At 44.2% G+C, this 13,839-nt stretch overlaps 1 pseudogene; it reads right to left on the minus strand.

Annotated features, from left to right (window-relative positions):
* Positions 1–1,962: 1,962 nt before the first annotated feature.
* On the minus strand, positions 1,963–9,106 carry LOC125507580 (annotated as a pseudogene).
* Positions 9,107–13,839: the final 4,733 nt, after the last annotated feature.

The raw sequence follows: 13,839 nt of genomic DNA on the forward strand, positions 1-13,839 counted from the left end.
TGACAGCCCCTACATGCAAGATCCGCTACCACGCGTCCTTCTACGCCAACGCCAACTCCTCCCTCGCCATCATCATGCTGCTCATGAGCAGGACGCTGAGTGATACGTCTTCAACGTATCTATAATTTTTGATTGCTCCATGCTATATTATCTACTGTTTTGGATATTATTGGGTTTTATTATCCACATTTATATTATTTTTGGGACTAACCTATTAACCGGAGGCCCGGCCCAGAATTGTTGTTTTTTGCCTGTTTTAGGGTTTTGAAAAAAAGGAATATCAAACGGAGTCCAAACGGAATGAAACCTTCGGGGACGTGATTTTCTCAATGAACAAGACCCGGGAGACTTGGACCCTACGTCAAGAAAAGAAAAGAGGAGGCCACGAGGTAGAGGGGCGCGCCTGCCTACCCTAGGCGCACCCTCCACCCTCTTGGGGCCCCTGTTGCTCCACCGACGTACTCCTTCCTCCTATATATATCCACGTACCCCCAAACGATCAGATATGGAGCAAAAAACCTAATTCCACCGCCGCAACTTTCTGTATCCACGAGATCCCATCTTGGAGCCTGTTCCGGAGCTCCGTCGGAGGGGGCATCTATCACGGAGGGCTTCTACATCAACACCATACCCCCTCCGATGAAGTGTGAGTAGTTTACTTCAGACCTACGGGTCCATAGTTAGTAGCTTGATGGCTTCTTCTCTCTTTTTGGATCTCAATACAAAGTTCTCCCCCTCTCTTGTGGAGAACCATTCGACGTAATCTTCTTTTTGCGGTGTGTTTGTTGAGATCGATGAATTGTGGGTTTATGATCAACTCTATCTATGAACAATATTTGAATCTTCTCTGAATTCTTTTATGTATGATTGGTTATCTTTGCAAGTCGTTTCGAATTATCAGTTTGGTTTGGCCTACTAGATTGATCTTTCTTGCAATGAGAGAAGTGGTTAGCTTTGGGTTCAATCTTGCGGTGTCCATTCCCGGTGACAGTAAGGGCAGCAAGGCACGCATTGTATTGTTGCCATCGAAGATAACAAGATGGTTTTTTTTTTCATATTGCATGAGTCTATCCCTCTACATCATGTCATCTTGCTTAAGGCGTTACTCTGTTTTTAACTTAATACTCTAGATGCATAGTGGATAGCGGTCGATGAGTGGAGTAATAATAGTAGATGCAGGCAGGAGTCGGTCTATTTGTCTCCGATGTGATGCCTATATACATGATCATACCTAGATATTCTCATAACTATACTAAATTCTGTCAATTGCTCAACAGTAATTTGTTCACCCACCGTAGAATACTTATGCTCTTGAGAGAAGCCACAAGTGAAACCTATGGCCCCCGGGTCTATCTCTGTCATATTAATCTCCTACTACTTAGTTATTTCCTTTGCTATTTACTTTGCCTTTATTTTACTTTGCATCTTCATCATAAAAATATCAAAAATATTATCTTATCATATCTATCAGATCTCACTCTCGTAAGTGGCCTTATAGGGACCAACAACCCCTATTTACGTTGGTTGCGAGGATTTATTTGTTTTGTGCAGGTGCGAGGGACTCGCGTGTAGCCTCCTACTGGATTGATACCTTGGTTCAAAAACTGAGGAAAATACTTACGATACTTTACTGCATCATCCCTTCCTCTTCGGGGAAAACCAACACAGTGCTCAAGAGGTAGCACTGAGCGGCCTCCTTGCCGGCTCGTACGTGTTGCCGGTGTGTGTCCTGGTGGAGCTGCTGGGACCCATGGCCGCCTACGCTACACGCCGCAATCACATTCACATGCGAAGGATGGCGTATGTGGCTCGGCACCTTTGAGACGCCCGGGCTCGCCCCGCGTGTATGAGCCGATCTATCCCAGTGTTGTAGAATTATGTTGTTTGAAATGTTTAATGTTGAACGAGATTCACTTAAAATGTGGAATGAATCATGTTAAAGTTTTCTCTCTCCTACCCTACATGGGTTTTTACATCACCAGTTGGAGATGCTCTTGGTGAACATGACCACCCTAAGTACTGTATTACAAACCCATTTAAGCACAAACGTAACAATTACTTACCTACTACTTTCTGGCTTTTGGGTATGATTCAAGGCATACATAATCACATGATAATGACAAATTTTACGAGGACACCGGGTGTTTATTGTTCCATTAGGTCCGCCCCTTTCTTCTCTGCCAGCTGCTTGAAAGTAAGAGGCATGGTAAACTGCGCCGGGTCATGGAAGAACGCCTCGGCGGCCATCTCAGCAGCCCGCTGGGTGGCGTGCACCCAGTCCCAGTACACGTAGCCATCACGGTCGCCGCAGAGGTTCGAGGTGGGCAGGCAACGGGCCTCCCCGCCGAGCCTCCCGCTCCCGCAGCACGCGCTGGTCGCGTTCACGAAGCCTTGAGCCTGCGGGTCAGCGATGAGGGCTTGCCTGTGGGCAAAGCCGTCGGCGAGGGAGCAGGCGAGGCCCGGCAGCCTGGGCGCTAGGTCGGCGAGGAAGGACTCGAGGGCGCCATTGAACCCGGCCGCTAGCTCGTTTGTGCCGTCGTTGCATGCGCCGGTCGCGTCGTGCGCGCGGACCATTGGGATACACCCGGACAGGCCAACGTTGATGATGCCGATCTTCCTCGCGCCCATCATGTACAGATCCTGCATAGTATTAGAAAACAGAAATGGGTTGGTGCCCACGATGAAGCATGTACTGGTACGGTGGTACCTAACGTGATGTCGGCGACGAAACAACTTGGTTGGCTTGTGTTTCCACGTGAGCTGGAGGAATAATGCAGGATGGATGGATGTTCAACGAGGTAAATAACTGTACTAGCAGCTTGCTCATGTCGAATGGAAGTATTGGACCTGCTTCGACAACGGGATGTTGTTTCCGGTGCTCTGCATCCGGCCCGGCCACACGCACGGGCACGGATCAATCAAGTCAAATGATATAAAACACTGACAGTTTCCAAAAGAAAAATGTATCTCTCGATCTAGATCTTCGAAAAAAAACTCTCGATCTGGCTCAACTTTACTAGTACTTACCGTTGAATCGAGAATCCCAGCTCCTGCAGATGCATAGCTTACACCTCTAAGCAGAGCAGTGCCGATCAGATGACGATGAGCTTTCAGCGACAGATAAGCCGGAGGGCTCGTCTCGAACCCCAGATTCTTGGCTGCATGCATGAGTAACTGTTAGAATTGTGTTGAATATTATTGTATAAGGTAGGTTACAGTTAGACTTGGTTTTGGACTGTGTATAGACATGGTAGGAGTTCTGTCCTAATAGGACATCTGTATCCTAGGCCTCTCATATATATCAGGGGTAGACACACGGTGTAACCCATGCCAACATAATAGCACGGGCACGCGGGGGAGCCGGCGGCGTGTGCCGGCACCCGGACGGCCGGGGTGCGGTATTGTGACGGTGTCATGGGAAGGAGCGCCCGTAGTCATGCCCCGGGAAGGAGCGCCCGTAGTCATGCCCCGGGATGTAGCCATATCGGTGAACCTCGTTAACAAATCTCGGTGTCGTGCTTGTGTGATTGCTTGATCCTTGGTAGATCGACGAAGCGCCTCGAATTTATTCTAACAAATGGTATCATAAGCTAGGTTGTTCGGAGGCTGTGGATTGTTGATCTAGAAGATGGTGTCGAAAAGTTGATCGCTCGGGAGAGTTCAGCAGGAGATTGGATAGAGTCGAGATAGCGAGGTGATCCCAGGATTGCAGACGAGCGATCGACCGGGATACATCGGTACTTGGGAAGCAATTGAATCAAGCGAGACAGCGTATGTAGCAGCAGGCGGCATCAGCAAGATCGAGCCTCAGATCAAAGGCGGCGGCGAACTCGTGTATGGCAGGCAGCGTCCTTGGGTTTGACATCTCGACCAGTTTGGAAGCAGGCGGAGTTCTCAGCGGCGGCGCGGCGTATAGCGCAAGCAGCAGGTCAAATCGGATCATTCGATCCGATCAAAACCAGGGCAGCGTGCGAGAGAAGTCCAAGGCCATGGTGTGATGGCGGCTGCAATCCCAGTAGCGGCCGAGGCAGCAGCAGCGCAGGCGGATGGCATCCGATCGGCCCGAGGCATCTACAGGCTGGCGTGTGAGGCGTGCAGCGGAGGCTACTATCCTACGAATTAGCTATATGTCAGTCAGCTGAAAATTCCTTTTCTGGTCAGTCGATTTTGTGACCCTTTGATTTTGCTTTAAGATGTGTGCTGTTTTCTATTTTTTTCTGTGTCATTTTGGTGATGAATTTAGCTCTGTGGAATTGATTGACCCCTATTTTGGGTCAGTTGAATTGCTTCATGGGCTTGTTTTTGTTTTTCTGGGATCCGTTTTTCTTTTTCTTTTTTCCTTTCTTGGTTATTTTTTTTTGTTTTTGTGGGTTTTTGGCTGAGTGTAATTATATACATACAAATATGTGCCAAAATTTCATGATTATGTGATTATTTTGGCACATTATGATAAAATGCAATTTTGGTGCAAAGTTGTGTGCACGTTTTTTTAATTCTCTCTTCTTCTTAAAGAAATACCAACACCACTAATTCATTTTTTCAGGAAAAATCATTATTTCGATAATGTTTTACTCTTTACTTATTTTTATTCTACTTTAAGGTTAATACCAATTCCACTATTCATTTTTTTCTCAGATTTTGTTTTTGCAAAAGTTCAACTTTTATATGCATATTCTTGCATATTTTTTGAAGCGCAGTTTTATGTATATTTCATGTAAATTTTGTCAGTGTTTGTTTTAGATTCTTTTTCCCATTTTCTTTGTTCTTAAATGGTAATATCAATGCCACTAAATCATTCTTTGCTAGGAAATTTAATTCTTTCATTTGTGGGTATTTTTGCTTTTATTTTATTTCTGTTTTCTGTTTCTATGCATTTTTTCTTTTTTCTTTTATTGATTATATTTTTTGTTTTTGTGGGTTTTTGGCTGAGTGTAATTATATACAAACACATACTATATAATATGTACCAAAATTTCATGATTATATGATTATTTTTGCATATTACGATAATGCAATTTTGATGAAAAGTTGTGCGCAAGTTTTTTTATTTTTCTTTCTTCTTCAAGAAAAATACATTATTTCAATTACACTATATGTAAATTATAGTATAATGCAGAAAATGCACTGTTATACGCTTATTCTTTTCATATTTCAAAAAGTGCAATTTCAGTGCAAATTGTGTGCATGTTTTGAAAGTTTTTTCTTTTTTATTTTCTTTCTGCTTAAACTGTTCCGTTCTTTCTTAGAAAACTACATTATTTCTGCTTAAAAGGGCAATACCAATGCCACGAATTCAATCGTCGTAGAAAATATTTTTTATTTTGTTTCAGTTTTTATAACATTTTTATTATTTTGTTTTATTTTCCTTTTGTAAGGGTAATACCGATGTCACTAATCCATTACTTTTGAGAAAACACTTTTTTTGTGGAAATCTCACTATAATATGCTCATTTTTACTTTATTTTTTATTTCTGTTTTCTATTTCTATGAGTTTTATTTTACCTTTTTTCTTTCATTTATTGGTTATTTTTTTGTTTTTTGTGCATTTTTGGCTCACTGTAATTATATAAAAACAAATACTATAAAATATGTGCCAAAATTTCATGATTATATGATTATTTTTGCATATTACGAGAAAGTGCAATTTCAGTGCAAAGTTATGCGCAAGTTCTTTTTAATTTTCTTTCCCCTTAAAGGAAATACATTATTTCTGTTACACTATGTGTAAATTATAGTAGAATGCAAAAATTGCACTATTATATGCTTATTATTCGCATATTTCAAAAAGTGCAATTTCAGTGCAAATTGTGTGCAAGTTTTGAAAGTTCTTCCCTTTTCATTTTCTTTCTTCTTAAAGGGTTTCATTCTTTCTTAGAAAACTTTATTGTTTTGAGTTTTGTTTTAGTTTATTCTGAAAGGGTTTCACTTATTTTTAGAAAACTTCATTATTTTATTTCATTTTTTCTTTCATCTGGAAGGGTAATACCAATGCCACGAATTCTTTCTTTCATAGAAAACTTCTTTTTTATTTTTTTTATTTTTTATTTCTTTTTTACTTTGTTTTAGTTTTGATTTTCTTTTCTTTTGTAAGGATAACATCGATGTCCCTAATCCATTACTTCTTAGGAAACACTTGTTTTTGGAGATATCACTATTATATGCTCATTTTTGCATAGTAATAATACATTTTATATATACACGTATGTATATGTTTTTATATGTATAAAATAAATATACATATTGTTTGCCAACATGTGAGATTTTTCTTTTATTGAGCAAAGCCAATATGTGTGAGAGTGCTATTCATCGATCATCTACAAAGGCTTGTCCAACAATATACTAGAGCAGCCATAATCATTGTACAAAAAAGTAGACTCGGTTGGCAGTACTGGACTGCAGCTTGCACCTGTGCGTTGGGCTTCTGTTGCTGCAACTACCGTAACTGGACTGCCTAATTAATTAGGCTCGACTGAAACAGTTTGAGGTCAATCGACTGACCCAAGAAAAAATCAGTCGATTGACCAGTAGCCAGTCCCACTATCCTAGCTGTTCGGCTGAGCGGAACGCCGAGTCTGGACGTGGTGCGCTAGGCGGCGGGCAATGGATCGATGCGCAGCGGAGCACACATGAATCCGTGGAGAGCTACAGGGCTGGTTTCAGTGCAGGTTGGAGATACGTGAGAACACTGGAACGTGAAGCTACGTGAAGAGATTTGTTTAAGGAAAAAGTCTGGTTCCGGGAGGCTTTGCAGTGTGTCAGAACATGAAAATAGCTGCCCATATCGAGTTTAGATCATGAGAAAGGAAAGAACAAGGAAGATTGCAAAGGTGGTCAAGCACGTGTATTGTTTACTGTTGAGCTGAGAGTTTGAGCTAGTTGTTACACGGGCACAAGGCTATGAGGGACTACTTTTTGGGATTCTTTGCTTTGTACATGGATTGGAGACGGCATGGCAGTAGTGATGTTGTTCAGCTAAGTAAAAAGGGAACCGAAGACGGCGACAAGCGTATAAGGCTCGGAGGAGTCTGGAGTGTGTCGTGGCAAGATCATGCATACATAGGGCGTCAAGGCAATGCACAGATGTGCGGGCGGACACGACGCGGGGTGGAGCATGGTTGCAGTTGGATAATTTCGGCTGGGTCGGACTAGACAGTCTGGCGGATCGACGTGGATGTTGGTCAAAGCAGAAGACGGTGGTGATTTCAGCGACGATGACATAGGAGCGTGATGCTGATGGTGGCCGACTTCTGGGGCGTGGAAACACGTGGTGCAGGCCTGAGGGATTGTGCGGCTTCGACAAGACTATGGCGCGGGGTTGATTCAAGGCAGTGTACACATGAGAGATTGAAGTCAACAGGGCGCGGGGTAGCATGGCGCAGCTACATGGAGTCATGTTGAAGGTGGAGCTGGAGTTTGACGGAAGACTTCACTCTATGCTGATGGAGGGGCTACGGTGTAAGATATCGGAGAATCGAAGCCTATTTCGGCGGGATAGCGAGAGACACGTGGATCGGACTTGGTACCAATGGTTTGATGGAGACGTGATACTCGGCATCGGTCGGTGATGATCGGTGGTTCTCTGCAGTGGGGGTTGAGGCAGTGTGGGCTAGCTACCCGGGAGACTCGACCAGGACAGCAGAGGCTCGACGCGGTGATAGCGGCGAGGCGTGCGGTAAGCACGGGACACAGCGACAGGCCAAGGCATTGGTGGTCAGACATGTGGTCAGACAAATTGAGCAGGGGGTGCTGAGGCAGTGTTGACGAATACCGGATTCAAGTTGGTGACTGGGTCTATCGGTGCCGGTTGATGGACATAAGTTGACCATGGAGAATCTGAGAAAGTGACGGAAAGTCTGAAATTGTCAAAAACAGAGAGAGAGTACATGGCCGTATATTCTGTGGTGTTCGGTGCACATGACAAAGTGCGGGTGACAAGTACAGAAGGAGGTGGAGTGCTATAGTTGTGGGACATGTCAGAGACTATCCAGGGAAAAGGGTGAGACAACTGTGAATTTGACTCAAAGTGACACAGGGCGACGGTAAAATTCCTTCAAGCTTCAGACAAGCAGTCAAGAAAGAGCGGTGACGTTGAGTTCAGGTAACTCTTATATGTGGCGTTCAATATGTGAGTTGTTCATTTTTCACGCAGACAGTGGTCAGTGTGTGATGTCGTTGAACGGATACTCCGGAAGTTGGAAGCACAAAGTAGAGTAACGAGGAACTTAATTTTTGCTCGAGTGTTGACTGTGACGAAGACAAGAAGGGACTACAGTTGCAGGTGGAGTCACATGGAGTCTGGGAGTAGCAGCCGTGCTCATGGCGTATCTCAAGTCCAATATACATGGAGGTTCGACGCATGGATGAATCCAAGGTGGTGGAGAATATTCGCCAAGGTGGAGTTTGTTAGAATTGTGTCGAATATTATTGTACAAGGTAGGTTACAGTTGGACTTGGTTTTGAACTGTGTGTAGACAGGATAAGAGTTGTGTCCTAATAGGACACCTGTATCCTAGGCCTCTCATATATATCGGGGGTAGACATACGATGTAACCCATGCCAACATAATAGCACGGGCACGCGGGGGAGCCGACGGCGTGTGCCGGCATCCGGGCGGCCGGGGTGCGGTATTGTGACGGTGTCATGAGGAGGAGCGCCCGTAGTCATGCCTCGAAGATGTAGCCATATCGATGAACCTCGTTAACAAATCTTGATGTCGTGTTTGTGATTGCTTAGTCCTTGATAGATCGACGAAGCGTTTCGAATTTATTCTAACAGTAACATTGCTGAATCAATATATCATCATCTTCTAGACTTCTACCAACAATTGATATGATGGATCGATCGACGTACCAATGAAGTCGGCCACATTGTAGCCATTGCTGAACCTTCCGGTGGGCTTAGGTCCTCCGGGTCCAGGGAAGTCGACGCCATGGAAGGGCTTGTTGGCCCTTGGGACACTTTCTCCTGGTAAGTAGTTGTTGTTGCCCACGTCCAGTGACGAGTCCCCGAGCACGTAGACCGCCGGCACAGCTCTCGCCGTCTTGCCAGGCCCGAACCCGGCAAGAGCACTGAGCACCATGACAAGGCCAGCAACAACACCCTTCATTGTAACAAGCAAGCTAGCCCAGACTACGATTGCGGGAAGCGGGATGATCTCACACATCCATGGTGGATTACTCGGATTAGAATGATCCAACACAGAGCTCAAGATCAAGTAGAGGAAGCAAGGAGGAAGAAGAGGGATAGCACGCCTATCCCCAGCACAACAGCTCTTTAAAATCAAGCACGCACGCACACTTACAGACGGGTCCAACCGGCTTCTGCGCGTGCGTGGAGCGTCTTTGGCCATGTTCTGCTTCAGCCTCCTCTGCTCTCTTCGCTGCTGCAATATGGGCCATGCGCTTCTCCCATTTCTTGTGCGTCCGGCGTCGGCGTGTGATACATTCATCTCATGCCCATGTGGCCTCCATGCCTGCCTTGCGAGTGTACAGCTAGCTAGGTGCCACGGCCGTATTTTGCTATTCAACCACTACTCAACATTGGCTGCAATTAAGGTAGGTAATGGCAAGGGGAAACTGCTTATATTCCCAAACTAGTACTCCCTCCGTTTCGAATTACTTGTCTTAGATTTGTCTAAGACAAGTAATTTAATGCTAGATACATCCGTATCTAGATAAATCTAAGACAAGTAATTCGGAAGGGAGGGAGTAGTGGTCAGCCCAACATGCTTGTTTTGATAGCAAATCTTACCGTTGAGTAGGTAGAAAACAAGTTTTTATCCGATTTTTGGTAAACCAGTTTAAACATTATTATTTTTAAACAAAACCAGTTTAAATATTTGAGCCAAATGGAAAGAAGGATCGGTGATACATAACTAACGACAAACATGGCGGTTCATCGTTGTCTGCAAGACTTCTTTAACTCAAAAAAGTTAAAATACACTGGATGTTGCCTCAACTTGTCATCCTTGCTCACCTTGGTACCCAAAGTTGTAAAATGCACGAAACTAGTGCTCCAACTTGTTCAGACATGCAAATACGGTGCCTCCATCCGTATCCAGACGTACGTCCAGCCCGCGTGGCGGTGGGACACCTGTCCGTGGCTAAGAGCAGGGAAGGTGCTGGGTGGCTCGAGCGTGAGGAACTTTTTGTACAAAACCCCCCTCATATTTTATTTAATCATGTAGGAAAACCTCAAACTTTTAAGTTTTATTTTCATTTTTTCATTTTTGCTATTTCTATGTTTCATATTATTTTTACCGTTGAAAACTAGAAATGCAAGAAAAAATTACAACTTCCATAAACATAAAGAAAATGTTTCACGTGTATTAACAAATTATAACATGTATTTTAAAAATGTTTGTATTGAATTAAACAAATTGGCAATGTGTATTTAAAAAAATCAATGTGGACTAAAAAATTATTCTGTACCATTTTGAATAAATGTATTAAAAATCTCAACACAATACTTTTTAATGCAGGTTGAATAGGTTACAAAATACAACGTTGTCAATTTATTAATAATTAGGTATTTTAGAAATACAATGAATATAAAGAATAATAGTGTGAGCATGTGGTCTCGACTGATCATACATAAATTTATACAACAATTTCTAATATAGGTTGACCTCTTTCAATCCCCATAAAATTTTGAAAAAGTTCATGTCTACCTCTTAAAAGTACACAATAATGAAAATAGGAAAATATTTAAAATAAAAAATAATTGCATTTTGTATTTTTTATATGGGAAAATTTACGTCCCATGAAAATTAACAGGAACTTGAAAAAAAAAGATATATAACGCATTAGGAAAGTTATAGAGCGATAAATTTACGTCCCATGAAAATTAACAGGAACTTGAAAAAAAAGATATATAATGCATTAGGAAAATTATAGAGCAATATGTGAAAAGTGTTTACATAGTTTTCTAGCTAAGAGGTGAACGCAATGCATATTTTGGCTGAGTGGACAAGATCAAGCCGTGGTAGACCAGGAGGTGCCAGGTTTTAAATCCATCCATGATGATTTTTTCCATGTTATTTCTCGTATTTGAGGTCTTTCCTATGTGATTAAATAAATATAAGGATTTTCCGGTAAAAAAAAACTCACGCACAGAGTACGCAGCACTTTCCCCCTCTCAGCCACTTACAAGTGGGTCACCACCACGCTAGCATGCCACGCGGGCTGGACGTATATTCGGATACGGAAAGAGGCATTGTATTTGCATGACCGGACAAGTTCGAGCAACAGTTTTATGTATTTTACAACTTTAGATACCAAACTGACCGTGCAGGACAAGTTGAAACATCAAAAGTAAAAGTAAAGACGACATAATTGCGCCAACAATGATGTTCCAAATAGAGATATAGTGTAAATTCCCCTATTTTCTGCGATGAATCCAGCATACATTTTCAATTGTGCTACATTGCATACCCATTCAATTCAGCGGCTGGCGGGCTGTGCTATGCCGTCGCGACCCTTTCTGGACTTAGTCAGAGAAGGCTGTGTGAGTATCACCGTATCTTCGTTCTTCGCCACTTAAGTGCTCAAATAAAGCTCACATCTGTTGACGAATTCAATCAAAAGACAGAAAAGTACGTAGGTCCAAACGTATTGACATCCCACTCTAGAAATTAGCAACCCGTAGCTCTCAAAGCTGACACACAGAAAATACTTACTCTGATACACGGTGATCAATATTGAAGCTTTCTCACATCTACTACTACATAACTATCTATATATACCTTGGCTTGGCAATTGCCATATCAGACTCCATCATTCACGGTTAGCCAGCTCTCCCATCCCGCAAGATCATCAACACCACATTGCAGGAGATATATAGCCTCGCCTGACATGGCATCCAAAACCGTCGAGATCCACCGTGTTGGCGCGGAGGTATTCCGCGGCGACGACGCCGTGTGCAGGAAGAAGTCGGTGGAGGTGCTGGCGGAGCTGGGCCTCCCGACGGGCCTGCTGCCCCTGGAGGATATGGAGGAGTTCGGGTACAACCGCGTGGCCGGCTTCATGTGGCTGGTGCAAAGGAAGAAGACGGAGCACACCTTCAAGAAGGTGAAGCAGACCGTGTCATACGCCGGGGAGGTGACGGCCTTCGTCGACCCGGGGAGGTGACGGCCTTCGTCGACCCGGGGAAGCTGAGGAAGATCACGGGCGTGAAGACCAAGGAGCTGTTCCTGTGGCTCAGCGTGGTGGAGGTGTCTGTTGTTGAGAGCGTGACGGCCCCTGGTAAGGTCACCTTCAAGACCGGCACTGGTCTGTCCGATACCTTTGATGCAGCTGCTTTTGCGCTTGGGGAATGAGTGGTTGTGCTGTGCTATATATAGTTGCGCAAGTTTGTTTGTGCCAGATACAATACTTATAAACCGTTGCGATGCTTGTGAGCCGGTGTCCTTGTTCCATGCATATGCATGCCTGGATGAATGAATAGAAAGAGAGTGCCGCTCGATCCTGCCTCCCGCGCGAGACCAAACCTCGTAGCGCTCGCTCGCTCACGTCGTCATCATACTTTTACTTTCATATATAGAAGAAGAAACGCGTGGAATCAAATGAACAAAGGAAAGAAAGGAAACGCGCGCGTGCTCGAGCTGGCCGGTGCGTTAGCTGCGGAATTAATTCATTCATTCTCTCGCCTCCCATCCCAGGACAGGACAGGACAGGAATGGATTTCTTTTTCTTTTTTCTTTCTTCAGCGGGTTCCCGGGAAGGGAAGGAATTCGTACGCACGGCGCCCCCGTGCGGACATGCCGGCGGCGGTCGATCACTTCATCCTTTTCTTTCGTCCTTTTCTTTCTGATTGAGATTGAAACACGGACGGACACATCTTCGAACGCATGCATGCAACTCAGCTAGGAGTACAGTACACGAATGGCCGTCGCAGCCGACACTACCGTGTCGCCGTCGCCGTCGCCATCGACAAGCAAGCTCCAAACTGGTGTGTTGGTGATGCAGGTTGCTGAGAGGATTGTAGTCTAGGCGAAGAGATAACTAGCGCTTGTTCTCCACGCGCGCAAGGGGTTTCCGGGAGAGTGGTCGTGATGTAGTAGATAGGTAAATAGCAGTGACCCATCCTTGTCCCTCTGGCGTCTCATGCCTGAATCTGTTGTTTGAATATCGATTTATCTCAAATATTGTTATGCCATCAATTTGTGTTGTGTCCATTAGAGAGACCTGATTGTTGTTTGAATATTAATGCAGAGGGAACTCACACACTGAAGGGAATTGGTTATCAAGCTGAAGTGGCTTGACATCAATATCATCCAGCAGTCGGTACACGGTGTGATGATCTAGGCTCCCCAGGACCGCCTCTTCGGCTCTAACTACTTAGGTGAGTACCTGGTATCTCCGTCCTCCTCTATTTCGCCTCTCTACCATGCTCTAGGAGCTATGGCTGTTGTGTGTTGGCCATCGAGCCGAAGTTCATATTTTCCATGATTTGGTTCAGTGGTGATTTCATGTTCATGCTCTAGCTTGGTTGGGGTGTTGATGAAATACTAGGGATTGGGCTTCCTGTGTTATATTGGTTAGCACCCAAGTTAATTTTGGTTTTTATAGTGTTATAAGTTGGATTTGACCGAAACTTAGTCACAATTAGAATAATCTTTAAATGTGAACATGTGGTCAAACCAAACCAAAACCATCTCCTCGGTCTGGTCTTATTAGGTCAACATTAAGATTATTATTAGTACATTTTTTTATCCAAAAATTTGAGTTGGCGCCCTTCCAATTCCGAAATTAGTGTGTTTTCGGGCCGCACGACAGGAGACGAGACGAGAAGCAAGCCCACCATCTCTACCCCAATCCTCCTCCCTCTCCTCCCCGTTTC

The sequence above is a fragment of the Triticum urartu genome, chromosome 5 (genome assembly GCF_003073215.2).
Source record: "Triticum urartu cultivar G1812 chromosome 5, Tu2.1, whole genome shotgun sequence".
In the NCBI taxonomy this organism is placed as follows: Eukaryota; Viridiplantae; Streptophyta; class Magnoliopsida; order Poales; family Poaceae; genus Triticum; species Triticum urartu.